Below are 15,097 nucleotides of genomic sequence, written 5' to 3'. Positions count from 1 at the left end.
TAGTCTTATTTGGAAATTATAATATACCAACACTAAAATTTGCGAAATTTTTGACATAATTAAAATATAATAACAATGTATATACTAGAACTTAAAAATCAAGCAAAATTCAGGAATTTCTGATTTAAAAAGTTTCTTCATACCAGGAGAACCTATTTCATGGATGTAATACACTCATTGATTCCTGGTTGAGTTCCACAGGGTGTTTCTCTTTTCCTTTTTGATTTCCAAATGTAGTTTCCCTCTGTCCTATACTACTCTAATCCTGTTCTAATCTGTCCTGTACTTCAGCAGTTGGCCTTGATGTTCTAACTGAGAAGATAAAGGACATCTGGAAAGACGTATCTCCTTTACTTTTAAGCATTTTCAGACAATTGAATCTACACTGTGCTCCTTCCCCTGTCTTCAATAATGAAGGGTCTAGGTGCACTTCTTTCTACTGCCAGTGGCTTTAGCTGTGGTCTTGGATCTAGCAGGTGAAGACAGATTCAGCGTGGTCCTGAGGTATCTCTGGGAACATCCTCAATAGTGGGAAGAACTAACTTTAAACATGTCGCCCGAGTCATCCTGCCGCTAGTTTAAGAGTATGTACTATGCAAATATTGTTTGGAGTACAGATTATCATATATATGTGTGTGTGTGTGTGTGTGTGTGTGTGTATGTGTGTATGTACATATGTGTGTATATACACACATACACACACATATGTATACACAGAATATAAAATCAAAGTTATCAGTATTGGAAGTGATGGACACATACTCATCCTTGTACATTACTTAAGACTATTTTTCAAAGAGTGACTTTCAGATCATCTACATCAGAATCACCTAATGTGCTTGTTAAAAAGAATATCCCTGGGCTGTACACCAGGCCAACTGAATCAGAACCTCTATGTTTGGGACTCACAAGCTTTCCATGTGATTTATGGGAAAGAAGGTTTGAGAGTCATTGACTTAATATGATGGCAGAGACAGTATTAGCTCAGAGTTCTCTAAAGTTGAAGCCTAAAGTGAGGAAAAGTGTCTGTAAAATGAAGGAAGACTTGTCAAGGTAGAGAACCCAGACTAAACAGGCAGAGGGCCTGATGGGAGGATAGGAACTCCACCTATCAGCCGGTCTGTGATCCTCATATCACTTATCACCTCATTATTTCCAATTAAGTGACGAAAAATTTTGAGGCAGTCATCTCAAAACGAAACATCTATATAAACAGGTTTCACATCAAAATTAAGTGAGGTGGACCCAATATCAGCTTCTTCCCCCACTGCCTGAAAGATAAGTGAGTCAAATAGAGCAAGTCAGCATCCAGTGCTTTCTCCCTGAACCGTGCCCCCCACCCCCCTTCCCAGCCTTTGTGCACTGGGCCTGGTGGGAGAGAGGAAGGGAGAGGAATACAAGAAAATTGCCACTGCAAGAGCCCTGTGCTGCTGTGCCTATTTACTTTTCCTTTCTACCAGCCTGGGGGCTTAAACTCTTTACCATTGAGAAAGGCTAAGGAAACAATCAGTGAACTGAAGTTCTGTTAATTCACAACCATTTTTATCCCCTTCTCCATGATGTTGAAAATCTACTTCTTTTATTAGCTCTTACCTTCTCCCCTTAAACATACTGAGACTCTTCCAGTTTGATAAACCGTTTTATCCTTTCTCCTTCTCACGGTATTAGTTATTGTCTTATTTTACTCTTTTATTTCATTACCAAATTTCTCAAATGATAAGAATTTATCTGCTGGATTCATTTTCTTCCAACCCACTTTCTTTATAGCCCCCTACCCCCAATTTAATGACACCACTCTCTCAAATATCACCAATGGTCTCTACTTTTCTAAATATAATGACATGCACCTTTTCATGTTGATTAAAAGCCATAAAAATAATGGAGCTTAATATGTATCACCAGGGAATCCAACAAGCCAAACTGCTAATTGGTTAACAAATTTTAATGTGATAATCAGTTATTAAAGCCATGGATTTGCAGAACTTTACTTGGATGTAAATGTCGCATTTCATCACCATTTGGCTCTGCCTATTGTTGCATTCAGAGCTTTATTTCTTATTTATTATAATAGACGATAAGAATGGAAAACCAAAGTATGGTACAATTAAATAAAAATCACATCATATACATCTATTTTCATGAATTTGGACCTTTATACCATTTGCAATATAATGTTCTACAAATAATTTAGTAAAGGCTATGTCATGCAGTAGGTGTATCCCTCTTGTGTAAATCAAATTTTATACCTCTAATGAAAAGATATTTTAATTGATGCAAAAATTCTCTACTTAGAAGTTGCCAATATAATGAATATTTTTTGCTTTGTTTTGCTCAAATTTTAAAATAATGAAGTACAACATTTAATAATAAAATTAAACAAAAATTAAAATAAATTATTAAATATATTATAAAGGACATGGAATAAAGGCTAATACGTTTTAGCTCTTTGGGATTTTCAATTTAATATTAACATTTTTAGAAAGTAAGTCTCATTTGGATTTTATAACAAAATGTAAATAATTGCAAATCTTAATTATCCCTGGATCTTACACGTACATTGATCAGAAACTCCTGAAACAGATGCATTATGCTAATGAACTATATTTATGAGGGTGATGTTAAAATTTATTGAAAACTATTTGTAGTAGGCTGACATTTAAACGTTCAGCCTGAATAGGTTTTTTCTTTGTTAGTAGATCAACTTGCTTGGGGCATGCTTAAGGCCTGGATGTCTGCTTAAGCCTACAGGGAACTGAACTTATCAGCTCATGCCACACAGCACGGTAGTTAAAAAAGGTCTTCATGTAGCAGGACAGTAATACTTATATCTGAAAATTTCTTTAAATAACTCTTTATGTTTCACTGCATATTTCTAAGTGAAAGCCACATTTTCTATAACTTCTTTGATTCACTCGAGACCTTTTCTGTCTTCTTATCCTAAAAATACTAGTGAGCTTCCCACAGAGAACACTAGCATTTGCTCTCTCAAAACACATTTCATTACTGGGGTCAAGTATAGAGGGGAGCTACCATGTCATTCTCTGTTTAGTGATACTGTACTCATATACTGTCCATGCTGGTTTTAACATGGAATGTTCTAAGCTTTATAACGCATATGGCCAGGTGTATGTGCAGCATATCTGGTATAATTTGGGCTCCAAGCCCTCATCTGTCTTTAAATACTTTCCAATAGATCTGCCATTATATTTGCACAGATTAATTTATCATTTTAATAATAATTATCTTGGATAATTTAGATATCATAAAAGATTGAAGGGTTGAGATATGGAGTATAGAGTATTTATTTCTATCTACCGGGGGTGCCAAAAAAAAATGTATACACATGACTTGTATTCATCTTTTGTTATCGGTATATATTATTATAATTTTAATACAGTTTTTTCCTTTCGTACACTGTGTGTACATTTTTTTAGCACCCTCTGTATATACTAGCACAGCATAAAGACAGTAACTTCTAGAACTATGTCAGCTCTTCTGTCCCTCTTCTCATTTTATCTAATTATGATTTACTCTTAGATATTCTTACTGGTATGCCATAATGTCCTGTATTTCCAAAATCAAGGCAATTAATGTACAGTAGTCTCCCCTTATCCACGGGGATACATTTCAGGACCCTTAGTGGATGCCTGAAAATGTGGCTAGCACATAACCCTATATGTACTATGTTTTTTCCTATATATACATACCCATGATAAAGTTTAACTTACAAATCGGGTAGAGTAAGAGATTACCAATTATAACTAATAATAACAGAACAATTATAGCAATATACTGTAATAAGAGTTATGTGAATGTGGTCTCTCTCTCAAAATATCTTATTGTAGTATACTCACCCTTCTCCTTCTTGTGACGTAACGTCTACGTAATGAGATGAAGTGAGGTGAATAAGACATTATAAAGTAAGGTAGGGGTTATGAACACAACCACTGTGATACAGCAACAGCTGGTCTGATAACTGAGACTAAGTGACTAAAGGTCAGGTAGTGTATACAGCATGGGTATGCTGGACAAAGGGATGGTTTAGGTCCCAGGTGGGACGGAGCAGGATGGTGTGAGATGTTATCACGCTACTCAGAATGGCATGCAATTTTAAAAGTATGAGTTGTTTATTTCTGGAATTTTCCCTTTAATATTTTCAGTCCAAGGTTGAACACAGTTAACTGAGACCATAGAAAGCAAAACTGTACTTTATTATAATTTTCCTTTACATTGACTGTCTTGACATAGTCAACTAATATGAATTAAAATAATTTGGAATAAAAAGCCATAAAAAAAAGCCATAATAAAATGATTGTTGATGAACATTGAAAACAACTGAGACTTAGCCAAGAATTATGACTATAGAAAAGCAATATGAACGTAATAAATATAAATCATATAAAAATAATGACATAACAAACAAAATTGGAAGACAGTTGGAGATAGGAGAAAATGTAAAGGGACTATATTCTACATCTGGTATAGTACAGAGCCAATCAGCACTTGTTAAAATAAAAGCATGTATCTAAGACAAAAACAAAAATGACCATAATGACTCTAGACTCTTAATATTGTTCACAGTCTTTTTCTTAATAATAAAAAAATATTGTGGGAAGTAATATCTTTTGTCATAAAGAAACTTATTTGAAATTTGTCAATTGTATATTTCCTTGTCTCCTAATGAATTCAAGCAGACCAGTTATCAACTTTATATAAAAACTAGCATTATTGTTTGACTCAATTTGTGAAATTATTTCCATCTATATATTTTATATATGTCTTTCATTATATTTTCACAGATTAATTTACAAAGTTAACAATAATTATCTTGAATATTAGAGCGATGGAAGGATTGAGAGATGGTGTAAGAATATGGAGAGTATCTATCTATCTATCTATCTATCTATCTATCTATCTATCTATCTATCTATCTATCTATGTATTTATCTATCGATAGCTGAAGTAATGTTAACCAAACATTAACAACAGTTAATTTGGGGTAGTAATTCTGTAGTAACCGAAGAATCTTACATAGTGCCTAACTTTTGCCAAGCATTCAATTAGTATTTGTTGAATGAACGTTGAGAAAGGAAAACTCAGCTTAGAAATACAGAGTAAAGCAATGGACACCTCAGAATAAAGTTCTGAAAGGGGAGTGTTAAAGAAGGGGTTGCTGAAATGTGGAAATTTGAAGGAAAGAGTATTTTAACTGTTAAGAACCTGTCTTATAGTTACTTAAATTTTGGAGTTGACAAGATAATAAGAAATATTTCATGTTTGAGTCAAAAAAGCATGTTTGAGTTCCTAGTTGTAAGCTTTGTTCAACTCCATTCTGAAGGCAGAGATAAGCAATTAACTCTTTTCATCATGTGGGAAAAAAAAGTAACATCCACTCTGAAATTCATGCCACAGAAAGAGAGGGAGTAGAATGCACAGCCATGAAAATGCAGAAGGATAGGTATCAGTCACCCTAGAGTCCCAGCTCCTGCCACAGCTTTCCTGCCAGGACTCATAACTCTAAGATAGAACCCCCAGTTTAGATAACCTTGGGGGTCAAATGAAAAGCGAGGACTTGATCCTTAATGTAATTGGTGGCTTAGCAGAAGCAGAACTGAATTAGGAGTCAAAGGACAAAGTTCCCCTTTGGAATAATCACTTCTCTCAGCTTCAGTTTGCTCATCTGTAAAATGAAGATACTAATACCTGCCCTGCGTACTTCACGGGGTGATGGTCGAGAATAAATTAGATAAAGTAAGTGAACATGCTCTGTAAACTGTAAAGCACCACACAAGGCAAATTATCATTATTTAAGGTCATCCTTGCTCTGTAGGAAGAAGAGTCAGAATGAAAAAGCAGCTTTCCTGTGAATTAACGCCTTGTCTTTGGAAGACCCTAGAGAGCTAATATCGGCAATGATACAGAATTAATCACCCCTGTTTTCAGCAGAGATCTTTACATTTGTTTTAAGAAAATGGCTATTACTGATCTGTCTCACTCTAGCAGATGCATGGCATGTTGCGGCAGCTTTCTGACTGCTCTTTCTCAGAATGCTTCACTGGCTCCCATTGTTCTGTCTCATGTATTCCAGGGCTATTGTTTCAGGCTCTTCCTCTTTCCAAATCTGTTGTCCTTTAATGATATCATCTATTCCCCTGCCTACTGTGTGCCAAATGGACATCTCCTACTATCCATTACGCATCGAGACATGGATGTTGGACAGGCACCTCAAACCCACCATGGCCAAAATGGAATTCATTGTCTTCCCCACTGCACTTAACTTTTCTGGGGTTTTCTGTCTCAGTTAATTACATCACCATCCACCCAGTTTTTCAATTTGGAAACTACAGAACAAAGGATGTAGTGGACAGTTTTGTACTGCACAACTTCAATGATGCCATTCATGTAATAACTGAGCATGGCAGCCTCCCAATAGCTTTTCCACTTGCTGCATTATCTCAATGGTCACTCATTTCTTGATTTTCTACAATAGAGACGAATCTGTGGACAATTCTCCATTTACCAGAGAGCCCCACGTAAACATTCATGACACTTGATCACATTTCTACCTTTAGTTGATAAGTTGGGGACAATATTCTGAGTATGGATTGTTACGTGTAAAAATGATAATGTAGGAAGGTTTATCTTATTAGTTTCAGGTGTACAAAACGACATAGTGACTAGACATTTATATACTTCACAAAGTGATAACCCCAATTAGTCTACTACCCAACTGACACTGTACATAGTTATTACCATATTATTGACTATAGTCTCTATACTGTACTTTACATCCCCATGATTATTTTGTAACTACCAATTTGTACTTCTTAATCCCTTCATCTTTCTCACCCAACCCCCCACCCCCCTCCCATCTAGTAACCATCAGTTTGTTCGCTGTATCTGTGAGTCTATAACTGTTTTGTTTATTTATTTTGTTCTTTAGATTCCACATTTAACTGAGATCATGTGGTATTTGTCTTTCTCTATCTGATTATTTCACTCAGCTTAATACCCTCTAGGTCCATCCATGTTGTCACAAATGGTACGATTGCATTCTTTTTTTTAATGGCAGAGTAATACTCAATTGTATATATGTACCACAGTGTCTTTATCCAGCTGTCTATTGATGGGTACTTCAGTTGTTCCCATATCTTGCTTATTGTAAATAGCACTGCAGTGAACATAGGGGTACACATATCTTTTCGAATTAGTGTTTGGGATTTTTCTGGATAAAAACTCAGGAGAAGAATTTCTGGGTCATAAGGTAGTTCTATTTTTAATATTTTTGAGGAACCTCTATACTGTTTTCCATAGTAGCTGCACCAATTTGCAATCCCACTATCAGTGCATGAAGATTCCCTTTTCTTCACATCCTCATCAATTGATTTGTGGATATTGAACCAAACTTGCCTACCGGGAATAAATCCTACTTGATTGTGGTCTATGATCTTCTTAATGTATTGCTGAATTTGATTTGCTAATATTTTTTGAGGATTTTTGCATCTATGTTCATCAGGGATATGGGCTTATAATTTTGTTTGTCTGTAATGTCTTTGTCTGGTTTTGGAATCAGAGTAATAGTGGCATCATAGAATGTGCTTGGGAGCCTCCACTCTTGAATTTTTTGGAATAGTTTGAGAAGAATAGGTGTTAATTCTTTTTTTGAATGTTTGGTAAAATTCACTTGTGAAGCCATTTGGTTCAGGACTTGTTTGTTGGAAGCCTGTTGATTACTGATTCAATTTCATTAGTAGTAATTGGTCTGATCAGATTTTCTGTTTATTCTTGATTCAGCTTTCGAATATTGTATGCTTCTAGGAATTTATCCATTTCTTCCAGATTGTCCAATTTGTTGGAGTATAATTGCTTGTTGTATTTTCTTTATTATTATTATTATTTTCGTATTTTTGTGGCGTTCATTTTCACTTTTCCTCTTTCATTTCTGATTTTATTTATTTGGGTCTTCTCTCTTTTTTTTTCATGATGAATCTGGTTAAAAGTTTATCAATTTATATTTATGTTTTCAAATAACCAGCTCTTGGTTTCATTGATATTTTGCATTATTTTAGCCTTTATTTGATCTCCACTCTGATCTTTATTATTTTCTTCATTCTAATCACTTTGTTTACTGTTTTCTTTCCCCCCGTTCCTTAAGTGTAAAGTTAGATTGTTTACTTGAGATTTTTCTTGTTTTTTTGAGATAGGCGTGCATAGCTATGAATTTCCCTCTGAAGACTACTTTCACTGTGTCCCATAGATTTTGGGTTGTTGTGTTTTCAGTTTTGTTTGTCTCAAGGTATCTTTTGTTTCCTTCCTTGATCTCATTGTTAACCCATTCATTGTTAAGTAGCATATTATTTAGCCTCCATGTACTTGGGTATTTTTCAGTTTTTTTTTTTTTTTTTTTTGTAATTGATTTCTAGTTACATATCATTTTCATGAAACTAGAGAAGACACTTGATATAATTTCAATTTTCTTAAATTTATGAGATTTGTTTTGTAGCCTAGCATATGGTCTATCTTGGAAAATGTTCCATGTGCACTTGAAAAGAGTGTATATTCTGCAGTTTTGGGGTAAAATACTCTAAAAATATCAGTTAACTCCATCTGGTGCGGTGTGTCATGTAAGGTCGCTGTTTTGTTGTTGATTTTCTGTCTGGAAGGTCTGTCCATTGGTGTCAATGGGGTGTTAGAGTCCTCTACTGTGATTATGTTACTGTCCAGCTCTCCTTTTATATTGGTCAATATTTGTTTTATATATTTAGGGGCTCCTTTGTTGGGTGCATAGATATGTACTAGGATTATGTCCTCTTGTTGGATTGATCCCTTTACTATTATGTAATACCTTCCTTGTCTCTTATTACAGTCTTTATCTTAAAGTCTGTTTCGTTTGAAATAAGTATTGCTCCTCCAGATTTTTTCTTTGTTTCCATTTGCATGAAATATCTTTTTTATCCCTTTACTTTCAGTATATGTATGTCTTTCAATCTGAGGTGGGTCTCCTATAGACATCATATGTATGGGTCTTGTTTTATTATTCATTCAGCTACCCTATGTCTTTTGATTGGAGTATTTAATCCATTTACATTTAAAGTAATTGATAGGTACATAGTTTTTGACATTTTATTATATGTAGTTTTGATCTTCTTTTGTTTGTTTTCCCACTTCTTCTGCTTAAAGAAGTCCCTTTAACATTTCTTGTAACACTGATTTGGTGGTAATAAATTCCTTTAACTTTTTCTTGTCTGGGAAGCTCTTTATCTGTATTTCAATTTTAAATGATAGCCTTGTTGGGTAGAGTAGTCTTGGTTGTAGGTCCTTACTTTTCATCACTTTGAATATTTCATGCCAATCCCTTCTCTCCTACAAAGTTTCTGTTGAGAAATCAGCTGAAAATCTTATTTGAGCTCTTTTGTTCATAACTAGTTGTCTTTCTCTTGCTGCTTTTAAGATTTTCTCTTTGCCTTTAACCTTTGCCATTTTAATTATGATGTGTCTTGTTATGGGCCTGGTTGGGTTCATCTTGTTTGGGACTCTCTGTACTTCCTGAGATTCTATGTGTACAGGTAACCTCATGTAACAGGGCAGTTCTATAACACAGTTTCACTGTAACACAGTTCGAGAATTGGGGAAAACCCTTGTACAACATGGCATTCTAGAATACGGTTTCACTCTAACACGGTTTGAGAATTAGAAAAATCCCCAAACAATGCAGAGCATAATAAGAGCTTTTAAGAGCAAAAAATATCTCATTTGAAATTAAGGAAATCCCTGAATAACATGGAACGTAATAAAAGCTTTTAAGAGCAAAATATATCTCATTTGAAAATTTTCATTTGAGGGTGGATGTACCAGATTTGACCGTAGAAATTTAAAATTTATTAGAATTTTAAATCCATTTTGTTCATGGAGTATTACGTTCAGTGGATGAAGATATCTTGCCAAAAAGAAAATGCCCTTGGTGCTTGGGCATTGTAGTGATGACAAAGAAAACATTATTTAATGCATATTAATATGTTATACTTTTGGTGAAAATTGCTTTAATAAAGATATTTCTCTTAATTCTAAAAATATAATAGTATGTTTTTAAAATTTTTGGAGTCTAATCCCCTCTTTTGTTCTTTGTTTCATATAACACAGAATCTCATAACATGGCATTTTTAAGGAACCTAACAGCCATGTTATATGGGGGTTACCTGTACTTCCTTTGCCAGGTTAGGGAAGTTTTTAGTCATTATTTCTTCAAATAGGTTCTCAATCCCTCGTTCCTTCTCTTCTCTTTCTGGTACTTCTGTGATGCAAATGTTATTATGCTTGATATTGTCCCATAAATTATCTTCATTTTTTTTTAAATTCTTTTTTCTTTTTGTTGTTCAATTGGATGTTTTCTGCTACCTTGTCTTCTAATACACTGATTCAATCCTCTGCTTCACCTAATCTGCTGTAGATTCCTTCTAGTGTATTCTTCATTTCAATTATTGTATTTTCTATTTCTAACTAATTCTTTTTTATGGTTTCTATATTCTTCTTTATATATACTATCTTTTTGCTGATGTTCTCAATAAGTTCCTTAAATATTCTTATGATCAGTGTTTTAAACTTTCTCTGGTAGGTTAGCTGCTTCCATTTCATTTCTCTGGAGTGTTCTCATGTTCTTTTATTTGGGACTCATTTGTTTGTTTCCTCATTCTGGCTGCCTCTCTGTGTTTGCTTCTATGTATTAGGTAGACCTCATGTCTCTCAGTCCTTGACAGGTGGCCTTATATAGTATGTCTCCTGTGTGATCCAGTGGCACAGTCTCCCTGATCATCTGTGCATGATGTCCCTTGTGTGTTTTGTGTGTATTCTCCTGTTGTAGCTGAGCCTTAATTGCTTTTGATGGGTCAGTGGGTGGGATTGAGTCTCAGGCTGACTGGTTGGGAGGATGGCAACCCCACACTGGGGGCTGACCCCTGAGAGGGGAATTCACACCAGAAGGCTCTTGTGCCTGTTGAGACCAACCTTTGGGTGTTCTGCTTGTGGGGCTAATTGAGTAGTACTCTGGTATGGTTTGAGGCCAGCCATTGGGTGTGTTGTTTCTGGTGCCTCTTGGGAGGGACTTCTTTGCAGGCCAATTTCAGCCTTTCTGTGACCAGCCTGATGCTACCTAGTAGGAGCTACAAAGCTATACAGAATTGGTTGCTGCCTATATTGGAACTGGAGGCCTGTGTGGGTAGCCTCACTGTGAACTGAGGCCAACTGCCACCAGTATTGGGTATAGTTTATGTTAGCAAAATGCCCAGGGCTCCCCCAGGCCTGTTGCCACCTGCTGGCTGCCCATAAAGCTCAGCTGCTGAAAGTGCCTCCTTATGTGTGTGGGCCAGCTTGGCTGACCTTGTTTGACAGTACCCCCCTCTCCCCCAATGCCTACTGAGTTGAGTGGGGTCCCAGGGAGTCACGAGTTGTGGTTGGTTAATACAGATTCATTTCTTGCGCCAGTGCAGAGCCTGTGGCCACTGCTCTGCAAAACACCCAGAACACACCATGATCAGCCACCACTTCACCTGAGGCCCGCAGTTCCCTGAGAGCTGCGTAAGAAGGGCTGCAGCATAAGTGAGGGCTAACTGCCTGCCACCAAAAGTTTCCCAGGCTGCCACGAGCTGTCCACTGCTGTATGAGCCTCTTGCAGCTTGAGGGCAGGGCTGGCTGCCCAGGCACTGAAAGTGCCCTGGACAATGCCATACTCACTGGGCAGTGGGGGTCCAAAGGAGATGGAAAAACCACTGGTAGTAGCTTGGGTATGTCTGAAAGTTGGGTGGAGCAGGGTATCAGGGAATCACCAGGGCAAGGTGAACAAACGGTGTTAGCCAGGTTGATGAAGACTCAGGTATGGCAGTACGAGTGACTACACATCAGGAGTGGGGAGGGCTCAAAAAAGAAACAATGAATTCTGCCAGTACTTTGTCTGGGAGAAAGCTGCCCCTCCAGCTCTCGCCCAGAAACCAGACAACTTAGTTCTTACCTGTATGTCCCTGGCTCCTTTTGAGCTGTTGCCCCAGTGCTGGAGCTCAGAGTGAGTGAGCCCATCAGTAAGTAAGTCAGTTTGGGCCCTTAAGAGGAAAGCCTGCGACTCCTACTCTCTCAGCCACAATCTTTCCTGGTTTCTACAGCCAGAAGTTGTGGGGACTTCTCCTCCCAACACTGGAATCCTGGGCTGGGGAGCTTAGTGTGGGGCTGGGACCTCTTGCTTCTCTGGGAAGGACCTCTGCAGCCAAGATAGCCCTCCCAATTTTTAAAGGTCACACATGGGTGTGGGACCTGCCCATTCCACATCTCTGCCTCTCCTACCAGTCTTGAGAGGGCTTCTTCTGTGTGTCCTTAGAGTTAGGACTTTGGTTCAGCTAGACTTCAGGTGATTCTCTATGAGGGCTGTTCTATAGTTTAGTTGTAATTTTGATGTGGTTGTGAGAGGAGGCAAACACAGTATTTATCTACTCTGCCACCTCGAGTGGAAAAAACTGTATACTTTTGGTTATAATAATTTCCAAAACAATTCTTTGCAATATTCAGTAAAACCATCTGTTAAGGCAAAATGACAATGAATAGAAAAGAAGTGAATGCCCCAAAGATGAGAACTGGGCCTCGCCTGTGTGGAGAATATGGACACTGGGTCTCATCTAAGCATCCGTTTATTCTTTAATATGTCAACCTATGTGCAACTGAGTAGATAACACCTAAAGTGAGTAAATAAAACCCAAGGTTAAAGAGCTTCAAACATGCCTTCCACATTGAAATTCTGTAAGTAAAGACACTGCTGTCTGGTCACTTGTCTATAAAACCAAAAGACTTGCTGAGATCTAGCTTGTGCCTTCATCAACTCTTTGGATACTGTGAGCCAGCAAGGAGGAATTTGGTTTTCTCTTTCCAAATTCTTATGTCCTATGGATCCTCCAGATGTCATTTAAATAACCTTGAGACAAAACACTTGCATCTCAGAAAACTTGGTTAAGTCTTTTTGAAATTCAAGTATTTTGAAATTCAAGCCCAGCACAATTCCCAGTCTCACTTTCATAATTTTAGTTCATTTCCTTTTCATCTTTGAGACTAAACCAATACACTAGTTTCTAAAATAGTTACCCTGTCTATAGTTTCTGGTTCCTTCCATTAATACTTCGTTCTTCTGTCAATGATATTTCTAAAACATAAATCTGTCACCTCACTGCCCAGTTGGAAAATTTGCCACTTAATTTCTCATCACACAGAGTGGAGTAATTATTAATAGCACAGGGATGGTAGATCTTGGATGACAGGCTAAGGAGGTTAGGTTTTAAACAGTAGAGAATAGGAATTGTATAATGATTTTTTTGAGGAGAGGAGCAAAATAATCAACACTGTATTTTGAAAATGTCCTTTCTAACTCTCAATATCACATTCATTAATTTCCTTTGATTTTAAACAGGTCTATCAGTCTGCTAGTTATAGTTTATAGCAACCAAAATAATTCTTTTTTAGGCCTCTTTTATATGCTTTTTCCATTCTCTTTTGCATATTGTCTCATGCTCAAATTTACACTCATAGTCACATTTGTCCCCAACTCAGCCCTCCCTATACTTACTCTCTTTGAGTCTATAACTTTAAGCTTATATTTATATAGGTATAAAATACTCCTCCCTCCCCCATTCAAGTTCTACCATCTAAAGAAAGTGGAACCAGTCCCAATGGATCAGATAAACATTTCCCTTTCTTTCAAACATCTCCCCAAACAGATATCAGCACCACTGTTAGTATATGTTGACATGGAATGGCGAATATGTTTTATAACTGGGCCGTTTTAAGTGGTCCGTCTGGTATTAGGACTCTCTGTGGATAGTTGATCATGTTTCAGTTTATACTGCCTGGCAAAGTCCCTTCACTTTCCACAAACACAATTGCAGGGCCATTTCTAAAAGCCAGCAGTCACTGCTACTTCTGTCACTAGCAGATGAGGCTGGTAATTAAAACCATTCTACAACCATCCTCTGAAGTCTTCTTAATTTATGGCAGATTGACTGAATAAGATTAAACACTAGGAGACATTTCTTGACTCCATGTAGCTACTGCTAAGGAGCCAGTTATTGTTCTTGCATTGCCAGAAGGCCAGTGTCAGCTCAGAAAGGACTTGATGTTTCGGTTCCTCATTTTGAATATCTCTCTACTTTACTAATTAGATGGTCTTCCATAAGTTACTGAGCCTTAATGAATTTCATTATTCTCATCTGTAATAGGGTTATAATGGTATCAACTGAGAATTAAAGATGACCAGTTTATGTGTGTGTGGATTTGTGCATATGTGTGCATTTGTGTGTGAACATCACTTGACGTAGCACATAATAAATAGAGCTATTATTATTAGGTGATTCTATGACTCTTTTTTTTTTTTTTGGCTTATTGTAGGTGTGTCTGGGAATACTAGGGACTTGATCTCTCCTCCCCATTCTCCAGTCTCCGATTTGTAATATCAATACACTATTCTCAATTGTCTGAATTTTTGGAGTACTTTAAGTAGCTTAATATAAGCAATCTCATGTCAAAAGTCACATCTTGTGACACCGCATGCAACAAGAGGCAATCCCCCAAAATGAGGCTATAACGTTTTCATATAAACTATTCCTGAAGAATGGAGTTATGGCCCTTTGAGAATTTTCTTATACCATGTCTGAAAAATCTGATCATGGGACACACAAAAATTGGAAATCTGAAAGCTTTGTACTATTTTTATGAAAACTATGGGATTTGTTTCACTAGTCTTTCATCTTCTAAAAAGTCTGCTAACTGGCAAAATGCCATGTTTAAATTTCTCTTTATTTTGAACTGTGACTGGGAAGTACAAGCTTTCCCAAATATGATTTTAATCCATTTTAATAGCCTCAATATAATACCCTTTATTGACTGTCTCAGGTAGGAACTGTCAGCAGTGCTTAGGTAGCATTTCCAACATATGGAATCATCTGGGTACATACCACATGCAGGGTTGGTGGTGGCTACTGTGCCAACCGCAGTTTCTCATGCATAAGAAATGTATGCTTGGCTATGTTATTTGTCCTCTTTAAAAACCCTTCTGGATTCAGCATGAATACAG

The 15,097-nt window shown here is 36.8% G+C and overlaps 1 protein-coding gene across 6 annotated transcripts in view; it reads right to left on the bottom strand.

Annotated features, from left to right (window-relative positions):
- The window catches only part of GRIA4 (glutamate ionotropic receptor AMPA type subunit 4), a 368,916-nt gene that overhangs the window by 140,844 nt on the left and 212,975 nt on the right, over positions 1-15,097 (bottom strand). The window lies entirely within an intron of this gene.

The sequence above is a fragment of the Rhinolophus ferrumequinum genome, chromosome 11 (assembly GCF_004115265.2).
Source record: "Rhinolophus ferrumequinum isolate MPI-CBG mRhiFer1 chromosome 11, mRhiFer1_v1.p, whole genome shotgun sequence".
Lineage (NCBI taxonomy): Eukaryota > Metazoa > Chordata > Mammalia > Chiroptera > Rhinolophidae > Rhinolophus > Rhinolophus ferrumequinum.
Note: the sequence above shows the minus strand (reverse complement) of the source record. Positions and strands in the feature narration are given on the sequence as shown.